Source organism: Bombina bombina, chromosome 5 (assembly GCF_027579735.1).
Source record: "Bombina bombina isolate aBomBom1 chromosome 5, aBomBom1.pri, whole genome shotgun sequence".
Lineage (NCBI taxonomy): Eukaryota > Metazoa > Chordata > Amphibia > Anura > Bombinatoridae > Bombina > Bombina bombina.
Window position 1 is genome coordinate 92,493,794 of NC_069503.1, and position 22,994 is coordinate 92,516,787.

The 22,994-nt window shown below is 39.0% G+C and overlaps 1 long non-coding RNA gene across 1 annotated transcript in view; it reads right to left on the reverse strand.

Moving 5' to 3' along the window:
* The window catches only part of LOC128659232 (uncharacterized), a 40,313-nt gene extending 34,682 nt beyond the window's left edge, over positions 1 to 5,631 (reverse strand). The window contains exon 1 of the long non-coding RNA XR_008402312.1: positions 5,582 to 5,631. This is a non-coding gene — a long non-coding RNA (uncharacterized LOC128659232). The remainder of the gene's footprint in view (positions 1 to 5,581) is intronic.
* Between the last annotated feature and the right edge of the window lie 17,363 nt (positions 5,632 to 22,994).

Consider the following 22,994-nt stretch of genomic DNA (forward strand, 5'->3'; position numbering starts at 1 on the left):
AAAATACTGATGTGACACAAGTGAGTGGAATGATGGAGATGGTGATCTCTAAATGTAATACATACTTCTAATTTGAGATATATCGTGTATAAAAAGACTGAGAATTGTGATGTTTTATTGATATGACTGTATATGACTGTATGTATCCACGTCTTCTCTCAATAAAAAGAATTAAAAAAAAACAAAAAACTGAGAGATATCAAGTAGATATTTACCAGATATATTCCCTGTGTGCAGTATCATATTCTGAAAGTGAGATTATGTGGGATTATAGCTGCTTTTAACTTTACATCCCATTAAAGTCTATGGGCATCCCATTTTGTCATTCACCCTTGTCATTCCATAGAAATCAGCTATAATCCCACATAATCTCACTTTCAGAATATGTTACATTATCTAGGGAACATATCTAGTAAATATCTACTTAATATGTCTCATAGATTTATTGCTATAGCACTTTTAACTTTACATCCCATTAAAGTTATTTTGTCATTCACCCTTGTCATTCCTTTTAGTACAGCCCCCCCCTTCCCAGTACTTAAAGGGACAGTCAACCCAAAAATTACTGTTACTTATTTAGATTAGTTAATTAATGATCTTTACAGCAAACCGTAACCCAATTATCATCTAAATAAACTTTGGCAGAAAATACACTTACTAGATCTCATCTGGCCGTTTTGAAATGGTCACCTGACCCCTCCTTCTCTGACGTCTCCCAAAAGCTTCCACTAGTACATGATCTTTTGTCCCTGCACGCTCCTGTGTCTCCCTTCATTCAGTTCAGTGAGACACTCATATGGCACCCCCCTCACACTAACTATCTCAACTTACTTCACTATCTCCCTCATTCATCCCAACGGCCGCAATTTCAGCTCTCTAGCTGTTCGTACCCGGCACTCACTGCCTCTCAAACATGATGTGCGCTATGTTACAGAGAATGAGAGGCAGCGAGTGCCGGGCAGGCGGCGATGTGATGTGGGTCTGTGCGTGTAACAGCGATAACCGGGTCTACAAGCTGTTCCTGCCGGCACTCACTGCCTCTCATTCTCTGTAATAGTGTATCAGTGAAACATCATATAACTACTGTATGTTAGAAGCAGGTTTTATATGATAGTTAGATTTTAACAGCTTAACAGCCAAGAGGTAAAAAATGAAGGCTCTGTAAGGATCATATTAAAGGGACATTCAACACTTACTGTAACAGGTTTTGATATTGTAAATAAAAAAACGGAGGTCCGCCAACACTATACCCCTCCTCCCTTGCCGCCTTGCTTCTGTCCTAACGCGCGTGCAATTTCTGTCCGAGGTCTGGATTCTGATTTGATTATCAGTTGAAGAAGAAGGCAGCTACGTAATAGTGGGGGGAGTTCGGCATCCATATTGACCGGGCATTAGAGTAGTTAGCGCCGCTGATTAGGACAGAAGCAAGGCGGCAAGGGAGGAGGGGTATAGTGTAGGCGGACCTCCGTTTTTTTTATTTACAATATCAAAGCCTGTTACAGTAAGTGTTGAATGTCCCTTTAAATAGTAAAACACAATAACTTCAATAGGTCTTCCTTTAGCAGAATGTTCTGTCTGCACAAACACAAACACACGCTTAGGAGCAGCAGGAGCTGTCTTTCACTGTAATCACTATGCAGAGTAAAAGTCGTTCTGCATCCCATCCTTACACATGCACAAAATACAAAAGAGAACAGGAAGAGATTGTGCAGACAGAACGTTCTGCTGAAAGGAAGACCTATTGAAGTTATTGTGTTTTACTATTTAATATGATCCTTACAGAGCCTTCTTAACCTCTTGGCTGTTAAGCTGTTAAAATCTAACATACAGTAGTTGTATGATGTTTCACTGATACACTATTACAGAGAATGAGAGGCAGTGAGTGCCGGCAGGAACAGCTTGTAGACCCGGTTATCGCTGTTACACGCACAGACCCACATCACATGGCCGCCTGCCCGGCACTCACTACCTCTCATTCTCTGTAACACACAGTGCACAGCATGGATGAGAGGCAGTGAGTGCCGGGTACGAACAGCTAGAGAGCTGAAATTGCAGCTGTGGGGATGAATGAGGGTGATAGTGAAGTGAGGGGAGATAGTGTGAGGAGGGTGCCATATGAGTGTCTCACTGAACTGAATTAAGGGAGATACAGGGGCGCGCAGGGACGAAAGGATCCTGTACTAGTGGAAGTTTTTGGGAGACGTCAGAGAAGGAGGGGTCAGGCGGCCATTTCAAAACGGCCAGATGAGATCTAGTAAGTGTATTTTCTGCCAAAGTTTATTTAGATGATAATTGGGTTACGGTTTGCTGTAAAGATCATTAATTAACTAATCTAAATAAGTAACAGTAATTTTTGGGTTGACTGTCCCTTTAAAATGCAGACATATAATTTTATACGGCGGTTTCATTTGTCTCATGCACACCCAGACCCCACTCTTGTTCCTTATATACAGATATATAATATTATAGAGAGGTTCTCTCTGTCTCACACACCCAGCCCCCTCTCCATTAGCTTCTATACATACATAAAATATTATAGAACGTTTCCCATTGCATCACACACACAGTACTATGTACCTTATATAAAAATATATAATATTATAGAGATTTTCCCATTGTTTTACACACAGACAGACCCCTCCCCAGTACCGTATATACAGATATATAATATAAAGAGGTTCAAATTCTCCAGACATCCCAACCTGCAAAAACTCATTTCAGGGAGGTGGCTTCACCGGCTACTGCGCCACCCCCCCCCCCCCCAGTTATATATTGGACACCTTGAAACCCTAAATAAGATAGAGACTTATCATTAAAGTAGCTTCCCACTAAAGTCACATTTTAAAAAAGTAGCTTTATTGCACAACCACATACAACAAACCTATTTTCCAGTGATCGTACGCTTGTTGAATGCTTAAATATTTTAGAATACGAAGTTTAATTATGTGCAGTAAATAAGGTAGTATTTGTGTTTTATTTTATTAAAATCAGGGGGGGCTTTTTGGTTACTGATGCATGTTTGAGGGTTCTATAACGTCCCAGCAACTAAAGGCATTCATTAAAGAAATAATTTTCCGTATTTGGGCCACATTGGATCATGGTACTTGGAGTTTCAGGGAGATTGCATAACATTTGCTTGCATCAGGGAGTCACTATTATAACCAGGGAGACTCCCTAAACTTCAGGGAGAGTTGGGATGTCTGCATTGTCTCACACACCCAGCCCCCTCTCCATTAGCTTCTATACATACATAAAATATTATAGAACGTTTCCCATTGCATCACACACACAGTACTATGTACCTTATATAAAAATATATAATATTATAGAGAGGCTCCCATTGTCTCACACACATACCGCCCCTTCCCCAGTACCTTATATACAGATATATATTAGAAAGGTTCCCATTGTATCACACACACAGAGTCCACCGCAGTACCTTATATACAGATATATATTACAGAGAGGTTCCCGTTGTTTTATACACACAGACCCCTCCCCAGTACCTTATATACAGATATATATTATAGAGAGGTTCCCATTGTCTCACAAACACAGAGCCCTCCCCAGTACCTTATATACAGATATATATTATAGAGATATCCCCATTGTCTCACACACACAGACCCCTCCCCAGTACCTTATATACAGATATATATTATAGAGCTATCCTCCCCATTGTCTCAAACACACAGACTCCACCCCAGTACCTCGTGGCCGGACTTTTAGCCGACGGACATTTGGCAGACGGACATTTGGCCGAAACACAAGTGGCTGTCAGATAACAGTCCGGCCACGAGATAGATAGATTTGATAGATACATAGATTAGATAGATAGATCAATAGATGCAATAGATACATTTGATAGATACGATAGATAGATAGATTTGATAGATAAATAGATAGATTTGATAGATAGATAATTTCCCAGACAGAGAATTACAAGACGTGCGTCTGAGACCCATGGTAAGGTTCTCAGAGGCAGTTGCGGCGCCCGAGGCTCTGATTAGAACAGAGCACTCTGGAACGCATCTGCCCTCGGCCGTCATCTGAACATTCTTTAGCTTTCTGTCTGTCGGCCAAATGTCCTTCTGCATTTTGTCAGAGCACCCAGTACCTTATATACAGATATATATTATAGAGAGGTTCCCATTGTCTCAAACACACAGACCCCTCCCCAGTACCTTATACACAAATATATATTATAGAGAGGTTCCCATTGTCTCACACACACCGCCCCCTTCCCAGTACCTTATATACAGATATATATTATAGAGAGGTTCCCATTGTCTCACACACACAGAGCCCTCCCCAGTACCTTATATACAGATATATATTATAGAGAGGTTCCCATTGTCTCACACACATAGACCCCTCCCCAGTACCTTATATACAGATATACATTATAGAGAAGTCCCATTGTCTCACACACACCGCCCCCTCCCCCGTACCTTATATACAGATATATATTATAGAGAGGTTCCCAATGTCTCACACACATAGAACCCTCTCCAGTACCTTATATACAGATATACATTATAGAGAAGTCCCATTGTCTCACACACACCGCCCCCTCCCCAGTACCTTATATACAGATATATATTATAGAGAGGTTCCCAATGTCTCACACACATAGAACCCTCTCCAGTACCTTATATGCAGATATATATTATAGAGAAGTCCCATGGTCTCACACTACAGACCCCTCCCCAGTACCTTATATACAGATATATATTATAGAGAGGTTCCTTTGCCTCACACACACACCGCCCCCTCCCCAGTGCCTTATATACAGATATATATATTATAGAGAGGTTCCCATTGTCTCACACACATAGACCCCTCCCCAGTACCTTATATACAGATATATATTATAGAGAGGTTCCCATTGTCTCACACACACAGACCCCTCTCCAGTACCTTATATACAGATATATATTATATAGAGGTTCCTTTGCCTCACACACACACACCGCCCCCTCCCCAGTGCAGTGCCTTATATACAGATATATATTATAGAGAGGTTCCCATTGTCTCACACACACAGAGCCCTCCCCAGTACCTTATATACAGAGATATATTATAGAGAGGTTCCCATTGTCTCACACACACAGACCTCTCCCCAGTACCTTATATACAGATATATATTATAGAGAGGTTCCCATTGTCTCACACACAGACCCCTCCCCAGTACCTTATATACAGATATATATTATAGAGAGGTTCCATTGTCTCACACACACCGCCCCCTCCCCAGTACCTTATATACAGATATATATTATAGAGAGGTTCCTATTGTCTCACACACACAGACCCCTCCCCAGTACCTTATATACAGATATATATTATAGAGAAGTCCCATTGTGTCACAAACACAGACCCCTCCCCAGTACCTTATACACAGATATATGATATTATAGAGAGGTTCCTTTGCCTCACACACACACCCGCCCCCTTCCCTAGTACCTTATACACAGGTATAAAATATTAGAGAGATATCCCCATTGCCTCACACATAAACATCTCCCCGGTGCATTATACACAAATAAATAATATTATAAAGAGGTTTCCTCTGACTCACACACACACTCCTTCCAGAAGGGTCTAGCTGCAGCTCTTCCACTCTAGACAGGAAACATACGACCTCCACTGACTCTAGACAGGAAACATGTGACCTCCACTCAAAGTTGTTGTTTTTTTTTTTTTTTTAATCAACTTTAATGTAACAAACAACTTATAGACAATCATTCTGAAAACGAAACATTTTGCAGCTTTCTTGTTCTTCTTAATGTGCACTCACAGTGGTTACCTTATAAATGACAATCAGCATAAACCACTGTGAGTGCACATTAAGAAGAACAAGAAAGCTGCAAAATGTTTCGTTATCAGAATGATTGTCTATAGGTTGTTTGTTATATTAAAGTTGATTAAAAAAAAAAAAAAGCTTTGAGTGTAGGTCACATGTTTCCTGTCTAGAGTCAGTGGAGGTCTCATGTTTCCTGTCTACAGTGGAGCTCCAGTCTGCAGCTGAGAAGGGTCCAACTGCAGAGTGGAGCTCCACTCTAGACAGGAAGCATGTGACCTCCACTCAAAGCTTTTTTTTTTTTTTTTTAATCAACTTTAATGTAACAAACAAGCTATAGACTGTGACAATGATTATGAAAACGAAACATTTTGTAGCTTTCTTGTTCTTCTTAAAGTTTATTCACAGTGTTTTATGCAGATTGTGATTTATAAGGTAACCACTGTGAATGAACATTAACCCCTTAGTGACCAGACCATTGTTACATTTTCTTACCCTTAAAGGGACACTAAACCCAACAATTTTATTTCAGGATTCAAGTAGAGAATACAATTTTAAACAACACTCCTATTTACTTTTATTATCTAATTTGCTTCATTCTTCAGATATCCTTTGTTGAAGAAATAGCAATGCACATGGGTGAGCCAATAACAGGAGGCATCAATGTGCAGCAACCAATCAGCAGCTACTGAGCCTATCTAGATATGCTTTTGAGCAAAGTATACCAAGAAAGTGAAGCAAATTAGATAATACAAGTAAATTAGAAAGTTGTTTAAAATTGCATGCTCTTTCTAAATAATGAAATAAAAAAATTGGGTTTCATGTCCCTTTAAGGACCAGGGCTATATTTTCCTCTTACTCATTTACTGTACCCACACATATTATATACCGTTTTTCTCGCCACTAAATGGACTTTCTAAAGATACCATTATTTTCATCATATCTTATAATTTACTATAATTTTTTTTATAAAATATGAGGAAAAAATGAAAAAAACACACTTTTTCTTACTTTGACCCCCAAAATCTGTTACATATCTACAACCACAAAAAACACCCATGCTAAATAGTTTCTAAATTTTGTCCTGAGTTTAGAAATACCCAATTTTTACATGTTCTTTGCTTTTTTTGTAAGTTATAGGGTCATAAATACAAGTAGCACTTTGCTATTTCCAAACCATTTTTTTTTTTTCAAAATTAGCGCTAGTTACATTGGGACACTGATATCTTTCAGGAATCTCTGAATATCCCTTGACATGTATATATATATTTTTTTTTAGAAGACACCCCAAAGTATTAATCTAGGCCCATTTTGGTATATTTCATGCCACCATTTCACCGCCAAATGCGATCAAATAAAAAAAAAATGTTTATTTTTTCACAAAATTTATTTTTCTCAAAGAAATTATTTACAAACAACTTATGCAATTATGGCATAAATGGTTGTAAATGCTTCTCTGGGATCCCCTTTGTTCAGAAATAGCAGACTTATATGGCTTTGGCGTTGCTTTTTGGTAATTAGAAGGCTGCTAAATGCCACTGCGCACCACATGTGTTTTATGCCCAGCAGTGAAGGGGTTAATTAGGGAGCATGTAGGGAGCTTGTAGAGTTAATTTTAGCTTAAGTGTAGTGTAGTAGACAACCCAAAGTATTGATCTAGGCCCATCTTGGTATATTTCATTTCACCGCCAAATGCATAAAATACAAAAAAAAATTTCACTTTTTCACAAACTTTAGGTTTCTCACAGAAATTATTTACAAACACCTTATGCAATTATGGCACAAATGGTTGTAAATGCTTCTCTGGGATCCCCTTTGTTCAGAAATAGCAGACATTTATGGCTTTGGGATTGCTTTTTGGTAATTAGAAGGCTGCTAAATGCTGCTGCGCACCACACTTGTATTATGCCCAGCAGTGAAGGTGTTAATTCATTAGCTTGTAGGGAGCTTGTACGTTTAATTTTCGCTTTAGTGTAGTAGACAACCCAAAGTATTGATCTAGGCCCATTTTGCTATATTTCATGCTACCATTTCACCGCCAAATGCGATCAAATAAAAAAAATGTTTTACTTTTTCACAAACTTTGGGTTTATCACTGAACAAACAGCTTGTGCAATTATAGCACAAATGGTTGTAAATGCTTCTCTGGGATCTCCTTTGTTCAGAACCCCCCCCCCCCCCCCCAAACAGCTCTCTAACCCCCCCTTCTAACTTTTAGCGTACATGTTATGTACTTTCAGCTGTCTGCCAGTAGCTAATATTTATTTGCTTTTATTTTTTTTATATACAGTAGATATATAAAATAAAATCTGTAGTGTATTTGCCCACCCTCATTCCCCTACCACTCTACCCTCTCCCAGTTTATTTTACTAATCTATTATCCCCCTCTCCCTCCTTCCAGCTTCCAACTGTTCCGTAGTATAAGCGTTACCACCCGCTCCTGCCAATCTCACACACCCTACCGCCTTCTTCCTCCTACCTCCAGTGATGGGCCACCCACCTGCCTCCCTCCTATCCTTCGCATGCCACCAACGATTGGCACCATCACTGGCCCTCTCTGCAACGGTTGCTTAGAAAATGGTAATGCACTATGCCTCAATATTGAGGCATTTCTGCAATCTGTGTCCCTTTCTGTATTGTGCAGCGGTGGTGCCAATCGGTGGCGTGGGAGGGTAAGGAGGGAGGCAGGTGGGAGCCCCATCGCTGGAGGGGCTGGAGAGGCTGGGACCACTGTGCTGCATAAAAAAAATATGTTAAGATAGGGATAGAAGGATAGTGATAGATGGATAGAGATAAATGGATATAGGTATAGGGAGATAGGGATAGAGATAGATGAATAGAGATAGAGGGATAGATGGATAGGGATAGATGGACACAGCAATAGAGGGATAGAGGGATATATGGATAGTGATAGAGATAGAGGGATTGGTGATAGATATAGACGGGAGTGGGTGGTACCTCTGCGCTGCAGAAAATTAGATGTTGAAAGTGGCAGGGAGGGTGAAGGAGGGAGGGGGGATAAGAGAGAGGAGATCTGAGTGGATGGGGGGTCAGATGGTAGGCAAAGGTTCTTGGAGGGAGAGGTGGGTAAATAAGGGAGTGGTTAGTAAGTTGGACACATTTTTGACCGCCTACACGGACTTTAACACTAGTATTGCAATAAACAGATAGCAAATGTGGAACAAATTTGTTTATGTTTTCAAAAAGTAACTGTTATTTAAAAAAGAGTTAAAATCCTTTGAGCCACTTATTTATTTGTGGATATATACACGGCATGAACCCCATCATAGGACAGACATGTTATCAGACTTGCCCAACGCTCTTTATGGAAAACATTGGTGACAACCTTGCTACTTCATATATTTTACCTTTTATAATAAACTGTTATTTTAAAAGGGTTAAAATCCTTTTGGGTCACTCATTTCTGTGATGATAAATACTCGGCATGAGCTTCATCATAGAATAGACAAATATTTTCAGCATGGCCCAATGCAAACAATCTGGTGCCAACTTTGCAACTTCATATATTTTATCTTATCTTATCAAGTAAAGGTATTTAAAAAGGGTTAAAATCATTTGGCCCACTAATTTATGTGTGGATATATACAGGGCATGAACCCCATTATAGAATAGACATGTTATCAACCTGGCCCAACGCTTTTTATAGCAAAAAAAATGCAGGCAACCTTGCCATTTCATATATTTTACCTTTTCTAAATAAGTAATTGGTATTTAAAAACTCTTAAAATCCTTTGGAACGCTCATTAATGTGTGCTTATATACATGGCATAAGCCTCTATATAGGATATACATGTTTTCAGCCTGTCACAATGCTTTTTATATCAAACAATCTGGTGCCAACCTTGCCACTTCATATATTTTACCTTTTCTGAATAAGTAACTGGTATTTTAAGTGTTAAAATCCTTTTGGTCACTTATTTCTGTGATGATATATACTCGGCATGAACATCTTCATAGAATATACATATTTTCAGCCGTGCCCAATGCTTTTTATAGCAATTTTTTGGTGCCAACCTGGCCACTTCATATATTTTACCTTTTCTGAATAAGTAACTGGTATTTAAACTGGTATTTAAAAAGGGTTGAAATCTGATGAGTCACTCATTTCTGTGTGTATATATACAGGGCATGAACCCCTTCATATTTTTAAGTTCTAAGCCTGACCCAATGCTTTATATGGCAAACAAACTTGTGCCAACCTTGCCACTGAATATATTTTACCTTTTTTAAAAGTAACTTGTATTTAAAAAGGTTTAAAATTATATCCGTAAATCACACCTGGCTGCCATCAGGGGGTTACAGGGGTGACTCCTGTCAGGGGCCAAATGGGCCAGGGTGCCCCATGAGGCAAGAACAACTATTATTTTCTTTAAACAATTTTGGCAGCCACCAGAGGGTACTACAGCAGAGTGCTACTGAGTGTGGTCAATTGTATTAAAATGAGTAAAGCATTAGCATTTGAGAGGATTTTTGAGTGTGCACTAAATCACTATGCATAGTGAGACAGACTTGGCACTTAAAAGGACACTAAACACAATTTTTTTCATTCTAGATTCAGATAGAGCATGCAATTTTAAGCAGCTTTTTAATTTACTTCTATTATCAAATTTTCTTTGTTCTCTTCCTATATTTATCTGAAAAAGAAGAAATAAAAGCGTTTGAGCCGGCCCATGTTAGTTTGAGAACCTGGGTTACGCTTGCTTATTGGATGGCTAGATGCAGGCACCTATTAGCAAGCTCTATCCAGGGTACTGAACAAAAAATAGTCATGCTCCAAAGCTTTCATTCCTAACTTTTCAAATAAAGATAGCAAGAGAACGAATAAAAAATTATAATAGGAATAAATTATAAAGCTGCTTAAAATTGCATGGTCTATCTGAATCATGAAAGAAAAAATGTGGGTCCAGTAGCCCTTTAAGTTTGTACAGTGTGTGTCTGAGTCAGATGGCAGAGCACTTTCATTTGCAGAGGAGGTAGGACTTACATAGTAATTTTTTTTATTTCTTTGTGCAATTTTGGATTGTAACTTCAGTGTGGTAGTAGTATGGTGGGGCCAGGGGTCCATAAAAAACATTTATTTTTTTAGCAATCTGCAGCAGTGTATTTATGATTATTTGACAATGCTGTAGAAATTCTATATTTAAAGCCATGCATAAAGGTTTCCTCCTTAATACACAAATGGTAGTTGCCCTTTTGAAAGATATTTTTTTTTTGTAATATATACATTTTAACTACATTTCAGTTTACTGCCCCTTTATGCAAGGACTTTACAGATGCAAGGAGGCATTTTATCTATGATTTTTACATATGCATAAAAAGATATACTTTCAAACTAAGATTTCTCAGTGTTTCAAATGATACAGGTTAACTTAACACTGTTCAGTTTACACTACAGCTGACTTAATTTTGAAATACATACAAACGAGCCTAAATCATGCATTTAACCATATCTAATGGTATGAGACCTAGTGCCACGGCTTATGGTTCCACCAAGACCATATAGAGTACAGCATTTTCAAAATCCATAAGTTCAGCTGACAGATGGGAACATGTTTACACCATAATTGAAGTGTTGCTCTTGTTTGGGGGAAAAAACACAAACATATGTCAACCTTTTAAAAGTTTTCTTCATCTAACCATCTACCGATAAGATTAATCTACAATTTTGAATTCAGAGTTTAATTTTTGTTTGCACATTTGCAAATCTGATTGTTTAAAAAGTGATCTCTTAATTTCTGCAATTTTTTTATCATGCATGTCACACACTGTTTTGTTGGTCTCTCTGTGAGAGTGGGTGTATATGTCTTTGTGCATTTTCTGTGTATGTCTGTGAGGGTGTGTGCGTATGTCGTTGTGCTTTTTCTATTTGTGTCCCTGTGAGGGTGTGTGTATGTATGTCTTTGTGTATTTCCTCTTGATGCCTCTGTGAGGGTGGATGTGTATGACTTTTTTTTTTAATGTGGATGTCTCTTTGAGGGTGGGTGTGTGTATGTATGTATGTCTGCGTTTTCTGTGGATGTCTCTCTGAGGGTGTGTGAGTATGTCTGTGTGTTTTCTTTGGTTGTCTCTGTGAGGGTGTGTGTATGTATGTGCAGTTTCTGTGGGTGTCTCTCTGAGAGTGTATGTCTCTCTGTTTTCTCTGGATGTCTCAGTGAGGGGGTGTGTGTGTGTCTCTATGTCTTTGTGTGTTTTATGTGTCTGTGTGTTGATGGGTATATTATGTTAGTGGGTGACTTGTAACCGACACATGAGGGCATTTTGAAACTCATATGATTGTCTGTAATACAGCAAACAACACCCACAACTTCCTTTAACATGTTTCTTAGATAGACATATATGGACATTTTATGTTACTCCTCTAACTGCATTTCCTGTAGCCTCATGATGCGCGGCTGCTATATAACTGCTGTGTATACTTACAGTAAACGGAACTAGTGAGAAACACTCTCTGTGCTTGTGTGCTTTCTTGCTGTTCCCCGGAGCTCTGGAGAATCGTGTTCAATCAAGGTCAGAAACCATTTGAACTTATAACCCTAACCTGATACTATGAAAGCAGAAGCAACAATAGGCTTCTGCTATATATATATATATATATATATATATATATATACTGTTAACTATAATTATCTTGTACCTTCATACTTGTGGTAGTGTGTTATTAAAGCACTGACTCAGAAATGGTGTTAATTATCTTATTTTTTTATTATTATCAATAATTTAAACAGAAACACACCACCACCCCTTGTCCATCAGTCATTTGTTGAACATGGCATTAACTTGGAGGCCCTGTTGGTCAAGACATGCCTGCAAAAACAACTCCATATCTTCTCTGTGCTGAAATACAAAGAGGAATGGCTCCCTTGCTTCTGGTTCTTCTCTTTGCATCACGTTATCTATGGCCTTCTGGCGGTCATCTTCATTCATTGACACATAACTTGGCATGGTTATGCGCCCACAGAACAGTGCCTCATTCTTGACAACCCATTGTATAGCAATGTGTAGATCTTTAATGATTGTTGGCTCCTGTGTCAAGCACATGGGAGGAAACTTAGTCATAGTCAGAATCAAAACTGTTATTTTCATAATAAATAAAAAATCATTTAAGGGACACTCAAGTCAAAAACAGACTTTTATAAATCAGAAAGAACATGCAGTTTCCAATTTACTTCCATTATAAAATATGCTTCGTTCTCTTGTTATCCTTTGCTGAAGGAACAACATTGCACTACTGGCAGCAAGATGAACACATATAGGCCGCGTTCGGGCAGTGCTCAGGAGCTAGTGGAGGTGCTTCACTTCCAGCGATGACGTGGCGCTAGGTGACGTCAGAAGCAAGGGAACTTAGAGAAAACGATTGCATGCGCAAAGGGATCTGCTGAACAATAATGAACGTTTTTAAATAAGCTCCCTTGTAGCTGACTGTAAAAATGTTTAAATTGTGTCTCTCTTTATTAGTGGAGGATTATTTTTATTTAAGCTGTTTACACAACACCGTTGTTCGAGAATGGTTTCCCCTGCCTCTCGGCAAACATTGTAACTCTGACCCACCTTCATTCAGCTGTTCTCAGCTCAGCCCCTGTAGCTTATCCTGCCCCATTCAGCTAATAATACTACAGGTGCTGAGCTGAGAGCAGCTGAATGGAGGTGGGTCAGAGTTCTGATGTTTGCCGAGAGGCAGGGGAAACCAGAGACACTGGGGAAACAATTCTCAGCATAACACCGGATAAGCATGACAGCAGCATTTAGTACAGGGCAAATTGGAGATAGGTTACTTAACCTATCTCCAATTTGCCCTGTATTAAATGCGAGAAGGGTCCAACTGCAGAGTGGAGCTCCACTCTAGACAGGAAGCATGTGACCTCCACTCAAAGCTTTTTTTTTTTTTTTTTTAAATCAACTTTAATGTAACAAACAAGCTATAGACTGTGACAATGATTATGAAAACGAAACATTTTGTAGCTTTCTTGCATTCACAGTGTTTTATGCAGATTGTGATTTATAAGGTAACCACTGTGAATGAACATTAACCCCTTAGTGACCAGACCATTGTTACATTTTCTTACCCTTAAAGGGACACTAAACCCAACAATTTTATTTCAGGATTCAAGTAGAGAATACAATTTTAAACAACACTCTTATTTACTTTTATTATCTAATTTGCTTCATTCTTCAGATATCCTTTGTTGAAGAAATAGCAATGCACATGTGTGAGCCAATAACAGGAGGCATCAATGTGCAGCAACCAATCAGCAGCTACTGAGCCTATCTAGATATGCTTTTCAGCAAAGTATACCAAGAAAGTGAAGCAAATTAGATAATACAAGTAAATTAGAAAGTTGTTTAAAATTGCATGCTTTTTCTAAATCATGAAATAAAAAATTTGGGTTTCATGTCCCTTTAAGTACCAGGGCTATATTTTCCTCTTACTCATTTACTGTACCCACACATATTATATACCGTTTTTCTCGCCACTAAATGGACTTTCTAAAGATACCATTATTTTCATCATATCTTATAATTTACTATAATTCTTTTTGTAAAATATGAGGAAAAAATGAAAAAAACACTTTTTCTTACTTTGACCCCCAAAATCTGTTACATATCTACAACCACCAAAAAACACCCATGCTAAATAGTTTCTAAATTTTGTCCTGAGTTTAGATATACCCAATGTTTACATGTTCTTTGCTTTTTTTGTAAGTTATAGGGCCATAAATACAAGTAGCACTTTGCTATTTCCAAACCATTTTTTTTTTTTCAAAATAAGCGCTTGTTACATTAGAACACTGATATCTTTCAGGAATCTCTGAATATCTATTGACATGTATATATTTTTTTTTTAGTAGACAACCCAAAGTATTGATCTAGGCCCATTTTGGTATATTTCATGCCACCATTTCACCGCCAAAGGCGATCAAATAAAAAAAAAAAAGTTAACTTTTTCACACATTTTGTCACAAACTTTAGGTTTCCCACTGAAATTATTTACAAAAAGCTTCAGCAGTTATGGCACAAATGGTTGTAAATGCTTCTCTGGGATCCCCTTTGTTCAGAAATAGCAGACTTATATGGCTTTGGGATTGCTTTTTGGTAATTAGAAGGCTGCTAAATGCTGCTGCGCACCACACTTTTATTATGCCCAGCAGTGAAGGTGTTAATTCATTAGCTTGTAGGGAGCTTGTACGTTTAATTTTCACTTTCGTGTAGTAGACAACCCAAAGTATTGATCTAGGCCCATTTTGCTATATTTCATGCTACCATTTCACCGCCAAATGCGATCAAATAAAAAAAATGTTTTACTTTTTCACAAACTTTGGGTTTATCACTGAACAAACAGCTTGTGCAATTATAGCACAAATGGTTGTAAATGCATCTCTGGGATCTCCTTTGTTCAGACCCCCCACCCAAACAGCTCTCTAACCCCCCCCCCCTTCTACCTTTTAGCGTACATGTTATGTACTTTCAGCTGTCTGCCAGTAGCTAATATTTATTTGCTTTTATTTTTTTTATATACAGTAGATATATAAAATAAAATCTGTAGTGTATTTGCCCACCCTCATTCCCCTACCACTCTACCCTCTCCCAGTTTATTTTACTAATCTATTATCCCCCTCTCCCTCCTTCCAGCTTCCAACTTTTTCCGTAGTATAAGCGTTCCCACCCGCTCCTGCCCCTCTCACACACCCTACCGCCTTCTTCCTCCTACCTCCAGTGATGGGCCACCCACCTGCCTACCTCCTATCCTTCGCATGCCACCAACGATCGGCACCATCACTGGCCCTCTCTGCAACGGTTGCTTAGAAAATGGTAATGCACTATGCCTCAATACTGAGGCATTTCTGCAATCTGTGTCCCTTTCTGTATTGTGCAGCGGTGGTGCCAATCAATGGCGTGGGAGGGTAAGGAGGGAGGCAGGTGGGAGCCCCATCGCTGGAGGGGCTGGAGAGGCTGGGACCACTGCGCTGCATAAAAAAAATATGTTAAGATAGGGATAGCAGGATAGTGATAGATGGATAGAGATAAATGGATATAGGTATAGGGAGATAGGGATAGAGATAGAGGAATAGAGATAGAGGGATAGATGGATAGGGATAGATGGACACAGCAACAGAGGGATAGAGGGATATATGGATAGTGATAGAGATAGAGGGATTGGTGATATAGACGGGAGCGGGTGGTATCTCTGCGCTGCAGAAAATTAGATGTTGAAAGTGGCAGGGAGGGTGAAGGAGGGAGGGGGGATAAGAGAGAGGAGATCTGAGTGGATGGGGGGTCAGATGGTAGGCAAAGGTTCTTGGAGGGAGAGGTGGGTAAATAAGGGAGTGGTTAGTAAGTTGGACACATTTTTGACCGTCTACACGGACTTTAACACTAGTATTGCAATAAACAGATAGCAAATGTGGAACAAATTTGGTTATGTTTTCAAAAAGTAACTGTTATTTTAAAAAGAGTTAAAATCCTTTGAGCCACTTATTTATTTGTGGATATATACACGGCACGAACCCCATCATATGACAGACATGTTATCAGACTTGCCCAACGCTCTTTATGGAAAACATTGGTGACAACCTTGCTACTTCATATATTTTACCTTTTATAATAAACTGTTATTTTAAAAGCGTTAAAATCCTTTTGGGTCACTCATTTCTGTGATGATAAATACCCGGCATGAACTTCATCATAGAATAGACAAATATTTTCAGCATGGCCCAATGCAAACAATCTGGTGCCAACTTTGCAACTTCATATATTTTATCGTACCTTATTAAGTAAAGGTATTTACTTCTATTATTACATTTTCTTCGTTCTCTTCCTATATTTATCTGAAAAAGAAGAAATAAAAGCGTTTGAGCCGGCCCATGTTAGTTTGAGAACCTGGGTTACGCTTGCTTATTGGATGGCTAAATGCAGGCACCTATTAGCAAGCTCTATCCAGGGTACTGAACAAAAAATAGCCATGCTCCAAAGCTTCCATTCCTAACTTTTCAAATAAAGATAGCAAGAGAACGAATAAAAAATTATAATAGGAACAAATTATAAAGCTGCTTAAAATTGCATGCTCTATCTGAATCATGAAAGAAAAAATGTGGGTCCAGTAGCCCTTTAAGTTTGTACAGTGTGTGTCCGAGTCAGATGGCAGAGCACTTTCATTTGCAGAGGAGGTAGGATTTACATAGTAATTTTTTTTTATTTCTTTGTGCAATTTTGGATTGTAACTTCAGTGTGGTAGTAGTATGGTGGGGCCAGGGGTCCATAAAAAACATTTATTTTTTTAGCAATCTGCAGCAGTGTATTTATGATTATTTGACAATGCTGTAGAAATTCTATATTTAAAGCCATGCATAAAGGTTTCCTCCTTAATACACAAATGGTAGTTGCCCTTTTGAAAGATATTTTTTTTTGTAATATATACATTTTAACTACATTTCAGTTTACTGCCCCTTTATGCAAGGACTTTACACATGCAAGGAGGCATTTTATCTATGATTTTTACATATGCATAAAAAGTTATACTTTCAAACTAAGGCCTAGATTTGGAGTTCGGCGGTAGCCGTCAAAACCAGCGTTAGAGGCTCCTAACGCTGGTTTTGGCCGCCCGCTGGTATTTGGAGTCAGTGATTAAAGGGTCTAACGCTCACTTTTCAGCCGCGACTTTTCCATACCGCAGATCCCCCTACGCCATTTGCGTAGCCTATCTTTTCAATGGGATCTTTCTAACGCTGGTATTTAGAGTCGTTTCTGAAGTGAGCGTTAGAGCTCTAACGACAAAATTCCAGCCGCCTGAAAATAGCAGGAGTTAAGAGCTTTCTGGCTAACGCCGGTTTATAAAGCTCTTAACTACTGTACCCTAAAGTACACTAACACCCATAAACTACCTATGTACCCCTAAACCGAGGCCCCCCCACATCGCCGACACTCGATTAAAATTTTTAACCCCTAATCTGCCGACCGCCACCTACGTTATATTTATGTACCCCTAATCTGCTGCCCCTAACCCCGCCGACCCCTGTATTATATTTATTAACCCCTAACCTGCCCCCCACAACGTCGCCGCCAGCTACTTAAAATAATTAACCCCTAATCTTCCGACCGCAAAGCGCCGCCACCTACGTTATCCCTATGTACCCCTAATCTGCTACCCCTAACACCGCCGACCCCTATATTATATTTATTAACCCCTAATCTGCCCCCCACAACGTCGCCGACACCTGCCTACACTTATTAACTCCTAATCTGCCGAGCGGACCTGAGCGCTACTATAATAAAGTTATTAACCCCTAACCCGCATCACTAACCCTATCATAAATAGTATTAACCCCTAATCTGCCCTCCCTAACATCGCCGACACCTAACTTCAATTATTAACCCCTAATCTGCCGACCGGAGCTCACCGCTATTCTAATAAATGGATTAACCCCTAAAGCTAAGTCTAACCCTAACACTAACACCCCCCTAAGTTAAATATAATTTACATCTAACGAAATAAATTAACTCTTATTAAATAACTTATTCCTATTTAAAGCTAAATACTTACCTGTAAAATAAATCCTAATATAGCTACAATATAAATTATAATTATATTATAGCTATTTTAGGATTAATATTTATTTTACAGGCAACTTTGTAATTATTTTAACCAGGTACAATAGCTATTAAATAGTTAAGAACTATTTAATAGCTACTTAGTTAAAATAATTACAAAATTACCTGTAAAATAAATCCTAACCTAAGTTATAATTAAACCTAACACTACCCTATCAATAAAATAATTAAATAAACTACCTACAATTACCTACAATTAACCTAACACTACACTATCAATAAATTAATTAAACACAATTCCTACAAATAAATACAATTAAATAAACTAGCTAAAGTACAAAAAATAAAAAAGAACTAAGTTACAGAAAATAAAAAAATATTTACAAACATAAGAAAAATATTACAACAATTTTAAACTAATTACACCTACTCTAAGCCCCCTAATAAAATAACAAAGCCCCCCAAAATAAAAAATTCCCTACCCTATTCTAAATTAAAAAAGTTACAAGCTCTTTTACCTTACCAGCCCTGAACAGGGCCCTTTGCGGGGCATGCCCCAAGAATTTCAGCTCTTTTGCCTGTAAAAAAAAACATACAATACCCCCCCCCCAACATTACAACCCACCACCCACATACCCCTAATCTAACCCAAACCCCCCTTAAATAAACCTAACACTAATCCCCTGAAGATCTTCCTACCTTGTCTTCACCATCCAGGTATCACCGATCCGTCCTGGCTCCAAGATCTTCATCCAACCCAAGCGGGGGTTGGCGATCCATAATCCGGTCCAGAAGAGGCTCCAAAGTCTTCCTCCTATCCGGCAAGAAGAGGACATCCGGACCGGCAAACATCTTCTCCAAGCGGCATCTTCGATCTTCTTCCATCCGGAGCGAAGCGGCAGGATCCTGAAGACCTCCAGCGCGGAACATCCATCCGGACCGACGACTGAACGACGAATGACTGTTCCTTTAAGGGACGTCATCCAAGATAGCGTCCCTCGAATTCCGATTGGCTGATAGGATTCTATCAGCCAATCGGAATTAAGGTAGGAATTTTCTGATTGGCTGATGGAATCAGCCAATCAGAATCTAGTTCAATCCGATTGGCCGATCCAATCAGCCAATCAGATTGAGCTCGCATTCTATTGGCTGATCGGAACAGCCAATAGAATGCGAGCTCAATCTGATTGGCTGATTGGATCAGCCAATCGGATTGAACTAGATTCTGATTGGCTGATTCCATCAGCCAATCAGAAAATTCCTACCTTAATTCCGATTGGCTGATAGAATCCTATCAGCCAATCGGAATTCGAGGGACGCCATCTTGGATGACGTCCCTTAAAGGAACAGTCATTCGTCGTTCAGTCGTCGGTCCGGATGGATGTTCCGCGCTGGAGGTCTTCAGGATCCTGCCGCTTCGCTCCGGATGGAAGAAGATCGAAGATGCCGCTTGGAGAAGATGTTTGCCGGTCCGGATGTCCTCTTCTTGCCGGATAGGAGGAAGACTTTGGAGCCTCTTCTGGACCGGATTATGGATCGCCAACCCCCGCTTGGGTTGGATGAAGATCTTGGAGCCAGGACGGATCGGTGATACCTGGATGGTGAAGACAAGGTAGGAAGATCTTCAGGGGATTAGTGTTAGGTTTATTTAAGGGGGGTTTGGGTTAGATTAGGGGTATGTGGGTGGTGGGTTGTAATGTTGGGGGGGGGGTATTGTATGTTTTTTTTTACAGGCAAAAGAGCTGAAATTCTTGGGGCATGCCCCGCAAAGGGCCCTGTTCAGGGCTGGTAAGGTAAAAGAGCTTGTAACTTTTTTAATTTAGAATAGGGTAGGGAATTTTTTATTTTGGGGGGCTTTGTTATTTTATTAGGGGGCTTAGAGTAGGTGTAATTAGTTTAAAATTGTTGTAATATTTTTCTTATGTTTGTAAATATTTTTTTATTTTCTGTAACTTAGTTCTTTTTTATTTTTTGTACTTTAGCTAGTTTATTTAATTGTATTTATTTGTAGGAATTGTGTTTAATTAATTTATTGATAGTGTAGTGTTAGGTTAATTGTAGGTAGTTTATTTAATTATTTTATTGATAGGGTAGTGTTAGGTTTAATTATAACTTAGGTTAGGATTTATTTTACAGGTAATTTTGTAATTATTTTAACTAAGTAGCTATTAAATAGTTCTTAACTATTTAATAGCTATTGTACCTGGTTAAAATAATTACAAAGTTGCCTGTAAAATAAATATTAATCCTAAAATAGCTATAATATAATTATAATTTATATTGTAGCTATATTAGGATTTATTTTACAGGTAAGTATTTAGCTTTAAATAGGAATCATTTATTTAATAAGAGTTAATTTATTTCGTTAGATAAAAATTATATTTAATTTAGGGGGGTGTTAGTGTTAGGGTTAGACTTAGCTTTAGGGGTTAATCCATTTATTAGAATAGCGGTGAGCTCCGATCGGAAGATTAGGGGTTAATAATTGAAGGTAGGTGTCGGCGATGTTAGGGAGGGCAGATTAGGGGTTAATACTATTTATGATAGGGTTAGTGAGGCGGATTAGGGGTTAATAACTTTATTATAGTAGCGCTCAGGTCCGCTCGGCAGATTAGGGGTTAATAAGTGTAGGCAGGTGTCGGCGACGTTGAGGGGGGCAGATTAGGGGTTAATAAATATAATATAGGGGTCGGCGGTGTTAGGGGCAGCAGATTAGGGGTACATAGGGATAATGTAGGTAGCGGCGGTTTACGGAGCGGCAGATTAGGGGTTAAAAAAATATGCAGGGGTCAGCGATAGCGGGGGCGGCAGATTAGGGGTTAATAAGTGTAAGGTTAGGGGTGTTTAGACTCGGGGTACATGTTAGAGTGTTAGGTGCAGACGTAGGAAGTGTTTCCCCATAGGAAACAATGGGGCTGCGTTAGGAGCTGAACGCTGCTTTTTTGCAGGTGTTAGGTTTTTTTTCAGCTCAAACAGCCCCATTGTTTCCTATGGGGGAATCGTGCACGAGCACGTTTTTGAGGCCGGCCGCGTCCGTAAGCAACTCTGGTATCGAGAGTTGCATTTGCGGTAAAAATGCTCTACGCTCCTTTTTTGGAGCCTAACGCAGCATTTGTTTGAACTCTCGATACCAGAGTTAATTTTATGGTGCGGCCAGAAAAAAGCCCGCGGAGCGTTAACAGACCTTTTACCGCCGAACTCCAAATCTAGGCCTAAGATTTCTCAGTGTTTCAAATGATACAGGTTAACTTAACACTGTTCAGTTTACACTACAGCTGACTTAATTTTGAAATACATACAAACGAGCCTAAATCATGCATTTAACCATATCTAATGGTATGAGACCTAGTGCCACGGCTTATGGTTCCACCAAGACCATATAGAGCACAGCATTTTCAAAATCCATAAGTACAGCTGACAGATGGGAACATGTTTACACCATAATTGAAGTGTTGCTCTTGTTTGGGGGACAAAACACAAACATATGTCAACCTTTTAAAAGTACTTTTCTTCATCTAACCATCTACCGATAACATTAATCTACAATTTTGAATTCATAGAGTTTCATTTTTGTTTGCACATTTGCAAATCTGATTGTTTAAAAAGTGATCTCTTAATTTCTGCAATTTTTTTTATCATGCATGTCAAACACTGTTTTGTTGTTTTTGTTGGTCTCTCTGTGAGAGTGGGTGTATATGTCTTTGTGCATTTTCTGTGTATGTCTGTGAGGGTGTGTGCATATGTCGTTGTGCTTTTTCTATTTGTGTCCCTGTGAGGGTGTGTGTATGTATGTCTTTGTGTATTTCCTCTTGATGCCTCTGTGAGGGTGGATGTGTATAATTTTTTATGTGGATGTCTCTTTGAGGGTGTGTGTATGTATGTCTGCGTTTTCTGTGGATGTCTCTCTGAGGGTGTGTGAGTATGTCTGTGTGTTTTCTTTGGTTGTCTCTGTGAGGGTGTGTGTATGTATGTGCAGTTTCTGTGGGTGTCTCAATGAGAGTGTATGTCTCTCTGTTTTCTCTGGATGTCTCAGTGAGGCTGTGTGTGTGTCTCTATGTCTTTGTGTGTTTTATGTGTCTGTGTGTTGATAGGTATATTATGTTACTGGGTGACTTGTAACCGACACATGAGGGCATTTTGAAACTCATATGATTGTCTGTAATACAGCAAACAACACCCACAACTTCCTTTAACATGTTTCTTAGATAGACATATATGGACATTTTATGTTACTCCTCAAACTGCATTTCCTGTAGCCTCATGATGCGAGACTGCTATATAACTGCTGTGTATACTTACAGTAAACGGAACTAGTGAGAAACACTCTCTGTGCTTGTGTGCTTTCTTGCTGTTCCCCGGAGCTCTGGAGAATCGTGTTCAATCAAGGTCAGAAACCATTTGAACTTATAACCCTAACCTTATACTATGAAAGCAGAAGCAACAATAGGCTACTGCTATATATATATATACTGTTACCTATAATTATCTTGTACCTTCATACTTGTGGTAGTGTGTTATTAAAGCACTGACTCAGAAATAATTTAAACAGAAACACACCACCACCCCTTGTCCATCAGTCATTTGTTGAACATGACATTAACTTGGAGGCCCTGTTGGTCAAGACATG